We start from the raw sequence: 14,827 nt of genomic DNA, 5'->3' as shown, positions 1-14,827 counted from the left end.
TCGGCTGATTTTTGGTGAATATTTTAAGTTTTGAAAAGTCCACACTTGGAAGAAATTTCAGGAAAAACCAGTCAATGTTACCCTATGGAGAAGATTGAGTTATCGGTTTAAAGGTAAGTACTCGACTGGCAGAGTTAAGGTTCTGGGCATAGACTCAGGCGTCTCCCAGGGTCAGGTAGGTACAGTTGGTTCACCCTCAGCGGCACAAGGGCGGCCGGGTGCAGAGAGAGTTAGGCCCAATGTTATCCTATGAGAGGTAGGGGGGCCTTGGTTGGTGGCTGCTGACTAGCAGGCCACGTGGCTGTGGGAGCTGGGCTCCTGGTCACTTTTCCAGGGCAAGTGGGGAAGTAGATAGATGTAGAGGTTGCACTGCCAGGGCCACTCGGACGGCTGGGTGCAGGGTGCTTTTGAGCATTCGGGCGCTCAATTGATTTGAATGGGAAATCTCTGGTTAAGAAAAAGACTACAAGCTCGGGGACGAAGATTCTTCAGGTGCTACCACCACTTCGAGAGGTAAGTTGGGTAGTTGGAGGATAGGTAGGTACCCCGGGATTGGGCACAGGGGGCCGCGGAGCGCCGGGTGCAGGGGTACCTTTTGGTGTCGGGAAATCTTACCCTCTGTTGATCGCGGTTGGGGGGGCACCTGGTTCTGAGGCTGCAGGCTTCTTCAGGAGTGTCGAGGGAGGTCCTTGGGTGCCGGACTCGGGGTCACAGTCGCCGTGGGGTCGTCCTTGTGGTCTTTGTTCACTCTGGCACAGGCCAGGCTTGGTGGGTGCAGAGTGTGAAGGGTTCGCGGTTCCGGGCTGCTGCCAGGGATTAGAAGTAGATTTGAGTAGAGCCTCTACTCATGGGAGTCCCAGGGGTTTAGAGTCAAAAGGTAGCCAGGTCCTCCAGGGTTTGTGAGGTTGCTGGCCACAAGAGATGCCGGGTTGGAGCAGGAGCAGGTTCGAGGGTCGACAGGCCAGAGGCTCCAACGTTTGGGAGTTGCACAGCCCTCAGTCTTTTCATGTTTCGCTCAAAGAGTGAAGGGCCCTGTAATTTCTCCTTCTCATTCACATATGAAAAGAATGAGGGCTAATCAAAAAATGAATTAGAGCTGGACGTAGAAATGCAGCAGAAGGGCCAGCAAGCGCATTTCTAAGTTGCTCTATGAAGGATGCTTTTGTACTTGACAGATCAGTTTAATCCTACAGGTGCTCTAAAAGGAAGAATGCATTTGAGTCATCCTTGCTGAAAATCACACAGCCATTTATTCTAGGTTGCACTGAGTTTTCAGTCCTCTCCGCCTGCTAGCTTGTTGTTGCAATATGTCTCAATTCTGGAGAATTGTCTGCTATGCTGAAATGCGTGGCCCAGTTCAAATGTTCATCATATTTCCTGGAAAAATATCAAAAGGAAAACAAAGATTTGGTTTTGGGAAAATAATTTATTACACCTTGTAAAAATCAAAACTTTCACATTTGAGTCAAAAAAGAGAGGCTAGGTCTCACTATTTTGCTCAGGCTGTTTCACACGTACTGCTCACAGGTGCTGTCCTGCTACCAATGGGCATGGAAGCATTTGGCCTGCTCTGTTTCCAGCCTGGGTCGGTGCACCTCTCGTTACACAACCTGAAATTCTAGAGCTCCCTCTAGAACACCATATTGATGCCCAATGCAGCATGGACACCTGATCAACACAGCTGAGTGCAGCCCAGAACCCCTGAGCTCAAGCAATCCACAAGCCTCTGCCTCCCAAGTAACTAGGACAACAGGCACACGCCACCTTGCCCGGCAAACACTGCAGCTGTCCTAATGATGAAATGCATTCCATAAGTAAGGATAATGATAAAGTAAGGTGGAATGAATTGATGGTTTACCAACCATGTTTCAAGAAAATCAATTTCACTATCCTTCAAAGAAAGGAAAAAAATGTCTTATCAAGAAGCAGTGTGAATATGGGAAGGGCCTTTAAAAAAGATGTGGAGTTTCCTAAAGTAAAAAAGAGGGTTGAACTGATTGAAGGGAGAGAGGAAGTAGGGTCGGAAAGATTGTGACGGGGAAGTGAATACAACATAAATACTAGTATTTAGAGAGTGAGAGACAGGTAGAGGGACAGAAGGGAAAGGAGAGTGAGAGTGAGAGAGAAGAGCCAGGTTAGGGCTGAGTTTCTCTTTATCTGCCAGTGACTCCCTGTAGAAGCTTGCCGGCACAATTTAGGCTGTCCTGTAGGCATCCCTTGTTATGCCGAGCCAGCCAATATTGAGAAAAATAGCATGGGTCACAATGATGGAACTCGTCTGCAACATCGGAAGTTTTAAAGTAGTATGGAGTGGGAGGGCTAGAAGAGTTACCATAAAGAATGAATACACGTCATTCTGTTCTCTAGCCTCAACAGCTGCAAGAGAGGAACTCCTGCTGGCCAAGAAGACCAATGTCAGTTCAGCTTGAACAGGTGAAAGCATGCCTGATTCTGCAAAGGTATGAGATTACACTTTTGCGTCAGAGGTGGTCAGGGGCTATTGCACATTAGGAAACCGTTTATTGAGGTCCAGTTGGATTACTCTATCTTCTACCACCTCAAAATCAACTGCTCATGCAGTGTTCTATACCGATGAGCTATTTTGGTCCTCCCTGCCCCTTCCAGCTAGTGGGTCCCCTGACTAGGGAAAGTGATTCGAACAGATTTGCATATCTTTTCATAGGAGACTTCTTTACTTATTTTATACTGTGCCAAATCAAGGTAGATTGAGTAATGATCTTGACAGACCTATATTGGAGAACTGCAGTGTGAGAAAGTGGCTCTGTATATATTGTTCCCAAATAGGTACAGGGTGTACAGAGTCCACAGTCCCCAGAGGTTTGGCAGAGGCTAAAGTTAGATATAACCTTACTCTCTAAAGTGGTAGCTTGGTCGAGCAGTAAGGCAGTATCAGAGGACAGTGTAAAGCATTTGTTGCACACACTCAGTCAGCAAATGGTCTCACACACTCAATAACTGAACTCTAGGCCAATGGTTTATCTACAAAAAATATATGCTTGTTTTATTTTAGAACCAACAATAGGTATTAAAATATACTTTCTCAGAATGAGATGCTTTATATAAATACTTTTGCAATATGCAATTGACTTTTGTAGAAAGTTACAAGTGGTTGCAATAGGCAACAACATTTTAAACACAATAATGCATTGAGCTCAATGGAAGTTTCAAGTTATTTGCAACAGATTACTTTTAGGATTACTTTTGGATTTCCAGGACGGGATCCTAGATTCAGTCCTGGGTCAGTACTTGGAATCAAGTGATAAAAGTCGACTTAATTACTGTGATGATTTTTAGACAATATTTTGCTATTTTAAAAGTTGACAGAAAATATTTCATAGAAAACAGTCTAAGATTCCCTATGGCAGAAAATTCAAGTTGCAGGTATAGTATGTTCTCGTTACTTTTGTAATCCAGTTCTGGGTGCCTAGACTCAGTACTGGGACCTTTATCCAAAACAGGTAAGTAATTACGTTTTCAGAAATTATACGATTTTTAAAGAATATTTAAAGTTTGCAGAAATTGACACTTAGAAGAAATTTCACAGAAAAACAGTCAATGATTTCCTATGGGAGAAAATTGGGTTACTGGTAAGTACAGTTGTAAGTATTTTTCAGAGTCAGTGCTGGGCACCAAGATCCAGCACTGGGAGCTCACCTAATAGCAGGTGAGTATTTTCGTTTTCGTTACTCGGCTGATTTTTGGTGAATATTTTAAGTTTTGAAAAGTCCACACTTGGAAGAAATTTCAGGAAAAACCAGTCAATGTTACCCTATGGAGAAGATTGAGTTATCGGTTTAAAGGTAAGTATTCGATTGGCAGAGTTAAGGTTCTGGGCATAGACTCAGGCGTCTCCCAGGGTCAGGTAGGTACAGTTGGTTCACCCTCAGCGGCACAAGGGCGGCCGGGTGCAGAGAGAGTTAGGCCCAATGTTATCCTATGAGAGGTAGGGGGGTCTTGGTTGGTGGCTGCTGACTAGCAGGCCACGTGGCTGTGGGAGCTGGGCTCCTGGTCACTTATCCAGGGCAAGTGGGGAAGTAGATAGATGTAGAGGTTGCACTGCCAGGGCCACTCGGACGGCTGGGTGCAGGGTGCTTTTGAGCATTCGGGCGCTCAATTGATTTGAATGGGAAATCTCTGGTTTAGAAAAAGACTGCAAGCTCGGGGACGAAGATTCTTCAGGTGCCACCACCACTTCGAGAGGTAAGTTGGGTAGTTGGAGGATAGGTAGGTACCCCGGGATTGGGCACAGGGGGCCGCGGAGCGCCGGGTGCAGGGGTACCTTTTGGTGTCGGGAAATCTTACCCTCTGTTGATCGCGGTTGGGGGGGCACCTGGTTCTGAGGCTGCAGGCTTCTTCAGGAGTGTCGAGGGAGGTCCTTGGGTGCCGGATTCGGGGTCACAGTCGCCGTGGGGTCGTCTTTGTGGTCTTTGTTCACTCTGGCACAGGCCAGGCTTGGTGGGTGCAGAGTGTGAAGGGTTCGCGGTTCCGGGCTGCTGCCAGGGATTAGAAGTAGATTTGAGTAGAGCCTCTACTCATGGGAGTCCCAGGGGTTTAGAGTCAAAAGGTAGCCAGGTCCTCCAGGGTTTGTGAGGTTGCTGGCCACAAGAGATGCCGGGTTGGAGCAGGAGCAGGTTCGAGGGTCGACAGGCCAGAGGCTCCAACGTTTGGGAGTTGCACAGCCCTCAGTCTTTTCATGTTTCGCTCAAAGAGTGAAGGGCCCTGTAATTTCTCCTTCTCATTCACATATGAAAAGAATGAGGGCTAATCAAAAAATGAATTAGAGCTGGAAGTAGAAATGCAGCAGAAGGGCCAGCAAGCGCATTTCTAAGTTGCTCTATGAAGGATGCTTTTGTACTTGACAGATCAGTTTAATCCTACAGGTGCTCTAAAAGGAAGAATGCATTTGAGTCATCCTTGCTGAAAATCACACAGCCATTTATTCTAGGTTGCACTGAGTTTTCAGTCCTCTCCGCCTGCTAGCTTGTTGTTGCAATATGTCTCAATTCTGGAGAATTGTCTGCTATGCTGAAATGCGTGGCCCAGTTCAAATGTTCATCATATTTCCTGGAAAAATATCAAAAGGAAAACAAAGATTTGGTTTTGGGAAAATAATTTATTACACCTTGTAAAAATCAAAACTTTCACATTTGAGTCAAAAAAGACAGGCTAGGTCTCACTATTTTGCTCAGGCTGTTTAACACGTACTGCTCACAGGTGCTGTCCTGCTACCAATGGGCATGGAAGCTTTGGCCTGCTCTGTTTCCAGCCTGGGTCGGTGCACCTCTCGTTACACAACCTGAAATTCTAGAGCTCCCTCTAGAACACCATATTGATGCCCAATGCAGCATGAACACCTGATCAACACAGCTGAGTGCAGCCCAGAACCCCTGAGCTCAAGCAATCCACAAGCCTCTGCCTCCCAAGTAACTAGGACAACAGGCACACGCCACCTTGCCCGGCAAACACTGCAGCTGTCCTAATGATGAAATGCATTCCATAAGTAAGGATAATGATAAAGTAAGGTGGAATGAATTGATGGTTTACCAACCATGTTTCAAGAAAATCAATTTCACAATCCTTCAAAGAAAGGAAAAAAATGTCTTATCAAGAAGCAGTGTGAATATGGGAAGGGCCTTTAAAAAAGATGTGGAGTTTCCTAAAGTAAAAAAGAGGGTTGAACTGATTGAAGGGAGAGAGGAAGTAGGGTCGGAAAGATTGTGACGGGGAAGTGAATACAACATAAATACTAGTATTTAGAGAGTGAGAGACAGGTAGAGGGACAGAAGGGAAAGGAGAGTGAGAGTGAGAGAGAAGAGCCAGGTTAGGGCTGAGTTTCTCTTTATCTGCCAGTGACTCCCTGTAGAAGCTTGCCGGCACAATTTAGGCTGTCCTGTAGGCATCCCTTGTTATGCCGAGCCAGCCAATATTGAGAAAAATAGCATGGGTCACAATGATGGAACTCGTCTGCAACATCGGAAGTTTTAAAGTAGTATGGAGTGGGAGGGCTAGAAGAGTTACCATAAAGAATGAATACACGTCATTCTGTTCTCTAGCCTCAACAGCTGCAAGAGAGGAACTCCTGCTGGCCAAGAAGACCAATGTCAGTTCAGCTTGAACAGGTGAAAGCATGCCTGATTCTGCAAAGGTATGAGATTACACTTTTGCGTCAGAGGTGGTCAGGGGCTATTGCACATTAGGAAACCGTTTATTGAGGTCCAGTTGGATTACTCTATCTTCTACCACCTCAAAATCAGCTGCTCATGCAGTGTTCTATACCGATGAGCTATTTTGGTCCTCCCTGCCCCTTCCAGCTAGTGGGTCCCCTGACTAGGGAAAGTGATTCGAACAGATTTGCATATCTTTTCATAGGAGACTTCTTTACTTATTTTATACTGTGCCAAATCAAGGTAGATTGAGTAATGATCTTGACAGACCTATATTGGAGAACTGCAGTGTGAGAAAGTGGCTCTGTATATACTGTTCCCAAATAGGTACAGGGTGTACAGAGTCCACAGTCCCCAGAGGTTTGGCAGAGGCTAAAGTTAGATATAACCTTACTCTCTAAAGTGGTAGCTTGGTCGAGCAGTAAGGCAGTATCAGAGGACAGTGTAAAGCATTTGTTGCACACACTCAGTCAGCAAATGGTCTCACACACTCAATAACTGAACTCTAGGCCTATGGTTTATCTACAAAAAATATATGCTTGTTTTATTTTAGAACCAACAATAGGTATTAAAATATACTTTCTCAGAATGAGATGCTTTATATAAATACTTTTGCAATATGCAATTGACTTTTGTAGAAAGTTACAAGTGGTTGCAATAGGCAACAACATTTTAAACACAATAATGCATTGAGCTCAATGAAAGTTTCAAGTTATTTGCAACAGATTACTTTTAGGATTACTTTTGGATTTCCAGGACTGGATCCTAGATTCAGTCCTGGGTCAGTACTTGGAATCAAGTGATAAAAGTCGACTTAATTACTGTGATGATTTTTAGACAATATTTTGCTATTTTAAAAGTTGACAGAAAATATTTCATAGAAAACAGTCTAAGATTCCCTATGGCAGAAAATTCAAGTTGCAGGTATAGTATGTTCTCGTTACTTTTGTAATCCAGTACTGGGTGCCTAGACTCAGTACTGGGACCTTTATCCAAAACAGGTAAGAAATTACGTTTTCAGAAATTATACGATTTTTAAAGAATATTTAAAGTTTGCAGAAATTGACACTTAGAAGAAATTTCACAGAAAAACAGTCAATGATTTCCTATGGGAGAAAATTGGGTTACTGGTAAGTACAGTTGTAAGTATTTTTCAGAGTCAGTGCTGGGCACCAAGATCCAGCACTGGGAGCTCACCTAATAGCAGGTGAGTATTTTTTCGTTTTCGTTACTCGGCTGATTTTTGGTGAATATTTTAAGTTTTGAAAAGTCCACACTTGGAAGAAATTTCAGGAAAAACCAGTCAATGTTACCCTATGGAGAAGATTGAGTTATCGGTTTAAAGGTAAGTACTCGACTGGCAGAGTTAAGGTTCTGGGCATAGACTCAGGCGTCTCCCAGGGTCAGGTAGGTACAGTTGGTTCACCCTCAGCGGCACAAGGGCGGCCGGGTGCAGAGAGAGTTAGGCCCAATGTTATCCTATGAGAGGTAGGGGGGCCTTGGTTGGTGGCTGCTGACTAGCAGGCCACGTGGCTGTGGGAGCTGGGCTCCTGGTCACTTTTCCAGGGCAAGTGGGGAAGTAGATAGATGTAGAGGTTGCACTGCCAGGGCCACTCGGACGGCTGGGTGCAGGGTGCTTTTGAGCATTCGGGCGCTCAATTGATTTGAATGGGAAATCTCTGGTTAAGAAAAAGACTACAAGCTCGGGGACGAAGATTCTTCAGGTGCTACCACCACTTCGAGAGGTAAGTTGGGTAGTTGGAGGATAGGTAGGTACCCCGGGATTGGGCACAGGGGGCCGCGGAGCGCCGGGTGCAGGGGTACCTTTTGGTGTCGGGAAATCTTACCCTCTGTTGATCGCGGTTGGGGGGGCACCTGGTTCTGAGGCTGCAGGCTTCTTCAGGAGTGTCGAGGGAGGTCCTTGGGTGCCGGACTCGGGGTCACAGTCGCCGTGGGGTCGTCCTTGTGGTCTTTGTTCACTCTGGCACAGGCCAGGCTTGGTGGGTGCAGAGTGTGAAGGGTTCGCGGTTCCGGGCTGCTGCCAGGGATTAGAAGTAGATTTGAGTAGAGCCTCTACTCATGGGAGTCCCAGGGGTTTAGAGTCAAAAGGTAGCCAGGTCCTCCAGGGTTTGTGAGGTTGCTGGCCACAAGAGATGCCGGGTTGGAGCAGGAGCAGGTTCGAGGGTCGACAGGCCAGAGGCTCCAACGTTTGGGAGTTGCACAGCCCTCAGTCTTTTCATGTTTCGCTCAAAGAGTGAAGGGCCCTGTAATTTCTCCTTCTCATTCACATATGAAAAGAATGAGGGCTAATCAAAAAATGAATTAGAGCTGGACGTAGAAATGCAGCAGAAGGGCCAGCAAGCGCATTTCTAAGTTGCTCTATGAAGGATGCTTTTGTACTTGACAGATCAGTTTAATCCTACAGGTGCTCTAAAAGGAAGAATGCATTTGAGTCATCCTTGCTGAAAATCACACAGCCATTTATTCTAGGTTGCACTGAGTTTTCAGTCCTCTCCGCCTGCTAGCTTGTTGTTGCAATATGTCTCAATTCTGGAGAATTGTCTGCTATGCTGAAATGCGTGGCCCAGTTCAAATGTTCATCATATTTCCTGGAAAAATATCAAAAGGAAAACAAAGATTTGGTTTTGGGAAAATAATTTATTACACCTTGTAAAAATCAAAACTTTCACATTTGAGTCAAAAAAGAGAGGCTAGGTCTCACTATTTTGCTCAGGCTGTTTCACACGTACTGCTCACAGGTGCTGTCCTGCTACCAATGGGCATGGAAGCATTTGGCCTGCTCTGTTTCCAGCCTGGGTCGGTGCACCTCTCGTTACACAACCTGAAATTCTAGAGCTCCCTCTAGAACACCATATTGATGCCCAATGCAGCATGGACACCTGATCAACACAGCTGAGTGCAGCCCAGAACCCCTGAGCTCAAGCAATCCACAAGCCTCTGCCTCCCAAGTAACTAGGACAACAGGCACACGCCACCTTGCCCGGCAAACACTGCAGCTGTCCTAATGATGAAATGCATTCCATAAGTAAGGATAATGATAAAGTAAGGTGGAATGAATTGATGGTTTACCAACCATGTTTCAAGAAAATCAATTTCACTATCCTTCAAAGAAAGGAAAAAAATGTCTTATCAAGAAGCAGTGTGAATATGGGAAGGGCCTTTAAAAAAGATGTGGAGTTTCCTAAAGTAAAAAAGAGGGTTGAACTGATTGAAGGGAGAGAGGAAGTAGGGTCGGAAAGATTGTGACGGGGAAGTGAATACAACATAAATACTAGTATTTAGAGAGTGAGAGACAGGTAGAGGGACAGAAGGGAAAGGAGAGTGAGAGTGAGAGAGAAGAGCCAGGTTAGGGCTGAGTTTCTCTTTATCTGCCAGTGACTCCCTGTAGAAGCTTGCCGGCACAATTTAGGCTGTCCTGTAGGCATCCCTTGTTATGCTGAGCCAGCCAATATTGAGAAAAATAGCATGGGTCACAATGATGGAACTCGTCTGCAACATCGGAAGTTTTAAAGTAGTATGGAGTGGGAGGGCTAGAAGAGTTACCATAAAGAATGAATACACGTCATTCTGTTCTCTAGCCTCAACAGCTGCAAGAGAGGAACTCCTGCTGGCCAAGAAGACCAATGTCAGTTCAGCTTGAACAGGTGAAAGCATGCCTGATTCTGCAAAGGTATGAGATTACACTTTTGCGTCAGAGGTGGTCAGGGGCTATTGCACATTAGGAAACCGTTTATTGAGGTCCAGTTGGATTACTCTATCTTCTACCACCTCAAAATCAGCTGCTCATGCAGTGTTCTATACCGATGAGCTATTTTGGTCCTCCCTGCCCCTTCCAGCTAGTGGGTCCCCTGACTAGGGAAAGTGATTCGAACAGATTTGCATATCTTTTCATAGGAGACTTCTTTACTTATTTTATACTGTGCCAAATCAAGGTAGATTGAGTAATGATCTTGACAGACCTATATTGGAGAACTGCAGTGTGAGAAAGTGGCTCTGTATATATTGTTCCCAAATAGGTACAGGGTGTACAGAGTCCACAGTCCCCAGAGGTTTGGCAGAGGCTAAAGTTAGATATAACCTTACTCTCTAAAGTGGTAGCTTGGTCGAGCAGTAAGGCAGTATCAGAGGACAGTGTAAAGCATTTGTTGCACACACTCAGTCAGCAAATGGTCTCACACACTCAATAACTGAACTCTAGGCCAATGGTTTATCTACAAAAAATATATGCTTGTTTTATTTTAGAACCAACAATAGGTATTAAAATATACTTTCTCAGAATGAGATGCTTTATATAAATACTTTTGCAATATGCAATTGACTTTTGTAGAAAGTTACAAGTGGTTGCAATAGGCAACAACATTTTAAACACAATAATGCATTGAGCTCAATGGAAGTTTCAAGTTATTTGCAACAGATTACTTTTAGGATTACTTTTGGATTTCCAGGACGGGATCCTAGATTCAGTCCTGGGTCAGTACTTGGAATCAAGTGATAAAAGTCGACTTAATTACTGTGATGATTTTTAGACAATATTTTGCTATTTTAAAAGTTGACAGAAAATATTTCATAGAAAACAGTCTAAGATTCCCTATGGCAGAAAATTCAAGTTGCAGGTATAGTATGTTCTCGTTACTTTTGTAATCCAGTTCTGGGTGCCTAGACTCAGTACTGGGACCTTTATCCAAAACAGGTAAGTAATTACGTTTTCAGAAATTATACGATTTTTAAAGAATATTTAAAGTTTGCAGAAATTGACACTTAGAAGAAATTTCACAGAAAAACAGTCAATGATTTCCTATGGGAGAAAATTGGGTTACTGGTAAGTACAGTTGTAAGTATTTTTCAGAGTCAGTGCTGGGCACCAAGATCCAGCACTGGGAGCTCACCTAATAGCAGGTGAGTATTTTCGTTTTCGTTACTCGGCTGATTTTTGGTGAATATTTTAAGTTTTGAAAAGTCCACACTTGGAAGAAATTTCAGGAAAAACCAGTCAATGTTACCCTATGGAGAAGATTGAGTTATCGGTTTAAAGGTAAGTATTCGATTGGCAGAGTTAAGGTTCTGGGCATAGACTCAGGCGTCTCCCAGGGTCAGGTAGGTACAGTTGGTTCACCCTCAGCGGCACAAGGGCGGCCGGGTGCAGAGAGAGTTAGGCCCAATGTTATCCTATGAGAGGTAGGGGGGTCTTGGTTGGTGGCTGCTGACTAGCAGGCCACGTGGCTGTGGGAGCTGGGCTCCTGGTCACTTATCCAGGGCAAGTGGGGAAGTAGATAGATGTAGAGGTTGCACTGCCAGGGCCACTCGGACGGCTGGGTGCAGGGTGCTTTTGAGCATTCGGGCGCTCAATTGATTTGAATGGGAAATCTCTGGTTTAGAAAAAGACTGCAAGCTCGGGGACGAAGATTCTTCAGGTGCCACCACCACTTCGAGAGGTAAGTTGGGTAGTTGGAGGATAGGTAGGTACCCCGGGATTGGGCACAGGGGGCCGCGGAGCGCCGGGTGCAGGGGTACCTTTTGGTGTCGGGAAATCTTACCCTCTGTTGATCGCGGTTGGGGGGGCACCTGGTTCTGAGGCTGCAGGCTTCTTCAGGAGTGTCGAGGGAGGTCCTTGGGTGCCGGATTCGGGGTCACAGTCGCCGTGGGGTCGTCTTTGTGGTCTTTGTTCACTCTGGCACAGGCCAGGCTTGGTGGGTGCAGAGTGTGAAGGGTTCGCGGTTCCGGGCTGCTGCCTGGGATTAGAAGTAGATTTGAGTAGAGCCTCTACTCATGGGAGTCCCAGGGGTTTAGAGTCAAAAGGTAGCCAGGTCCTCCAGGGTTTGTGAGGTTGCTGGCCACAAGAGATGCCGGGTTGGAGCAGGAGCAGGTTCGAGGGTCGACAGGCCAGAGGCTCCAACGTTTGGGAGTTGCACAGCCCTCAGTCTTTTCATGTTTCGCTCAAAGAGTGAAGGGCCCTGTAATTTCTCCTTCTCATTCACATATGAAAAGAATGAGGGCTAATCAAAAAATGAATTAGAGCTGGAAGTAGAAATGCAGCAGAAGGGCCAGCAAGCGCATTTCTAAGTTGCTCTATGAAGGATGCTTTTGTACTTGACAGATCAGTTTAATCCTACAGGTGCTCTAAAAGGAAGAATGCATTTGAGTCATCCTTGCTGAAAATCACACAGCCATTTATTCTAGGTTGCACTGAGTTTTCAGTCCTCTCCGCCTGCTAGCTTGTTGTTGCAATATGTCTCAATTCTGGAGAATTGTCTGCTATGCTGAAATGCGTGGCCCAGTTCAAATGTTCATCATATTTCCTGGAAAAATATCAAAAGGAAAACAAAGATTTGGTTTTGGGAAAATAATTTATTACACCTTGTAAAAATCAAAACTTTCACATTTGAGTCAAAAAAGACAGGCTAGGTCTCACTATTTTGCTCAGGCTGTTTAACACGTACTGCTCACAGGTGCTGTCCTGCTACCAATGGGCATGGAAGCTTTGGCCTGCTCTGTTTCCAGCCTGGGTCGGTGCACCTCTCGTTACACAACCTGAAATTCTAGAGCTCCCTCTAGAACACCATATTGATGCCCAATGCAGCATGAACACCTGATCAACACAGCTGAGTGCAGCCCAGAACCCCTGAGCTCAAGCAATCCACAAGCCTCTGCCTCCCAAGTAACTAGGACAACAGGCACACGCCACCTTGCCCGGCAAACACTGCAGCTGTCCTAATGATGAAATGCATTCCATAAGTAAGGATAATGATAAAGTAAGGTGGAATGAATTGATGGTTTACCAACCATGTTTCAAGAAAATCAATTTCACAATCCTTCAAAGAAAGGAAAAAAATGTCTTATCAAGAAGCAGTGTGAATATGGGAAGGGCCTTTAAAAAAGATGTGGAGTTTCCTAAAGTAAAAAAGAGGGTTGAACTGATTGAAGGGAGAGAGGAAGTAGGGTCGGAAAGATTGTGACGGGGAAGTGAATACAACATAAATACTAGTATTTAGAGAGTGAGAGACAGGTAGAGGGACAGAAGGGAAAGGAGAGTGAGAGTGAGAGAGAAGAGCCAGGTTAGGGCTGAGTTTCTCTTTATCTGCCAGTGACTCCCTGTAGAAGCTTGCCGGCACAATTTAGGGTGTCCTGTAGGCATCCCTTGTTATGCCGAGCCAGCCAATATTGAGAAAAATAGCATGGGTCACAATGATGGAACTCGTCTGCAACATCGGAAGTTTTAAAGTAGTATGGAGTGGGAGGGCTAGAAGAGTTACCATAAAGAATGAATACACGTCATTCTGTTCTCTAGCCTCAACAGCTGCAAGAGAGGAACTCCTGCTGGCCAAGAAGACCAATGTCAGTTCAGCTTGAACAGGTGAAAGCATGCCTGATTCTGCAAAGGTATGAGATTACACTTTTGCGTCAGAGGTGGTCAGGGGCTATTGCACATTAGGAAACCGTTTATTGAGGTCCAGTTGGATTACTCTATCTTCTACCACCTCAAAATCAGCTGCTCATGCAGTGTTCTATACCGATGAGCTATTTTGGTCCTCCCTGCCCCTTCCAGCTAGTGGGTCCCCTGACTAGGGAAAGTGATTCGAACAGATTTGCATATCTTTTCATAGGAGACTTCTTTACTTATTTTATACTGTGCCAAATCAAGGTAGATTGAGTAATGATCTTGACAGACCTATATTGGAGAACTGCAGTGTGAGAAAGTGGCTCTGTATATACTGTTCCCAAATAGGTACAGGGTGTACAGAGTCCACAGTCCCCAGAGGTTTGGCAGAGGCTAAAGTTAGATATAACCTTACTCTCTAAAGTGGTAGCTTGGTCGAGCAGTAAGGCAGTATCAGAGGACAGTGTAAAGCATTTGTTGCACACACTCAGTCAGCAAATGGTCTCACACACTCAATAACTGAACTCTAGGCCTATGGTTTATCTACAAAAAATATATGCTTGTTTTATTTTAGAACCAACAATAGGTATTAAAATATACTTTCTCAGAATGAGATGCTTTATATAAATACTTTTGCAATATGCAATTGACTTTTGTAGAAAGTTACAAGTGGTTGCAATAGGCAACAACATTTTAAACACAATAATGCATTGAGCTCAATGAAAGTTTCAAGTTATTTGCAACAGATTACTTTTAGGATTACTTTTGGATTTCCAGGACTGGATCCTAGATTCAGTCCTGGGTCAGTACTTGGAATCAAGTGATAAAAGTCGACTTAATTACTGTGATGATTTTTAGACAATATTTTGCTATTTTAAAAGTTGACAGAAAATATTTCATAGAAAACAGTCTAAGATTCCCTATGGCAGAAAATTCAAGTTGCAGGTATAGTATGTTCTCGTTACTTTTGTAATCCAGTACTGGGTGCCTAGACTCAGTACTGGGACCTTTATCCAAAACAGGTAAGAAATTACGTTTTCAGAAATTATACGATTTTTAAAGAATATTTAAAGTTTGCAGAAATTGACACTTAGAAGAAATTTCACAGAAAAACAGTCAATGATTTCCTATGGGAGAAAATTGGGTTACTGGTAAGTACAGTTGTAAGTATTTTTCAGAGTCAGTGCTGGGCACCAAGATCCAGCACTGGGAGCTCACCTAATAGCAGGTGAGTATTTTCGTTTTC

General features: G+C 44.6%; 4 non-coding genes across 4 annotated transcripts; all 4 read right to left on the bottom strand.

Moving 5' to 3' along the window:
* Positions 1-1,473: 1,473 nt before the first annotated feature.
* LOC146854460 (signal recognition particle RNA) lies at positions 1,474-1,774 on the bottom strand. The gene has a single exon (XR_014981604.1).
* Positions 1,775-5,181: 3,407 nt separating this feature from the next.
* Positions 5,182-5,481, bottom strand: LOC146854459 (signal recognition particle RNA). Its single transcript, XR_014981659.1, has one exon.
* A 3,409-nt stretch (positions 5,482-8,890) lies between these two features.
* On the bottom strand, positions 8,891-9,191 carry LOC146854458 (signal recognition particle RNA). Its single transcript, XR_014981603.1, has one exon.
* A 3,407-nt stretch (positions 9,192-12,598) lies between these two features.
* On the bottom strand, positions 12,599-12,898 carry LOC146854457 (signal recognition particle RNA). Its single transcript, XR_014981658.1, has one exon.
* Between the last annotated feature and the right edge of the window lie 1,929 nt (positions 12,899-14,827).

Source organism: Triturus cristatus, chromosome 4_1, assembly GCF_964204655.1.
Source record: "Triturus cristatus chromosome 4_1, aTriCri1.1, whole genome shotgun sequence".
NCBI lineage: Eukaryota > Metazoa > Chordata > Amphibia > Caudata > Salamandridae > Triturus > Triturus cristatus.
This window is presented reverse-complemented; position numbering and strand designations above follow the sequence as displayed.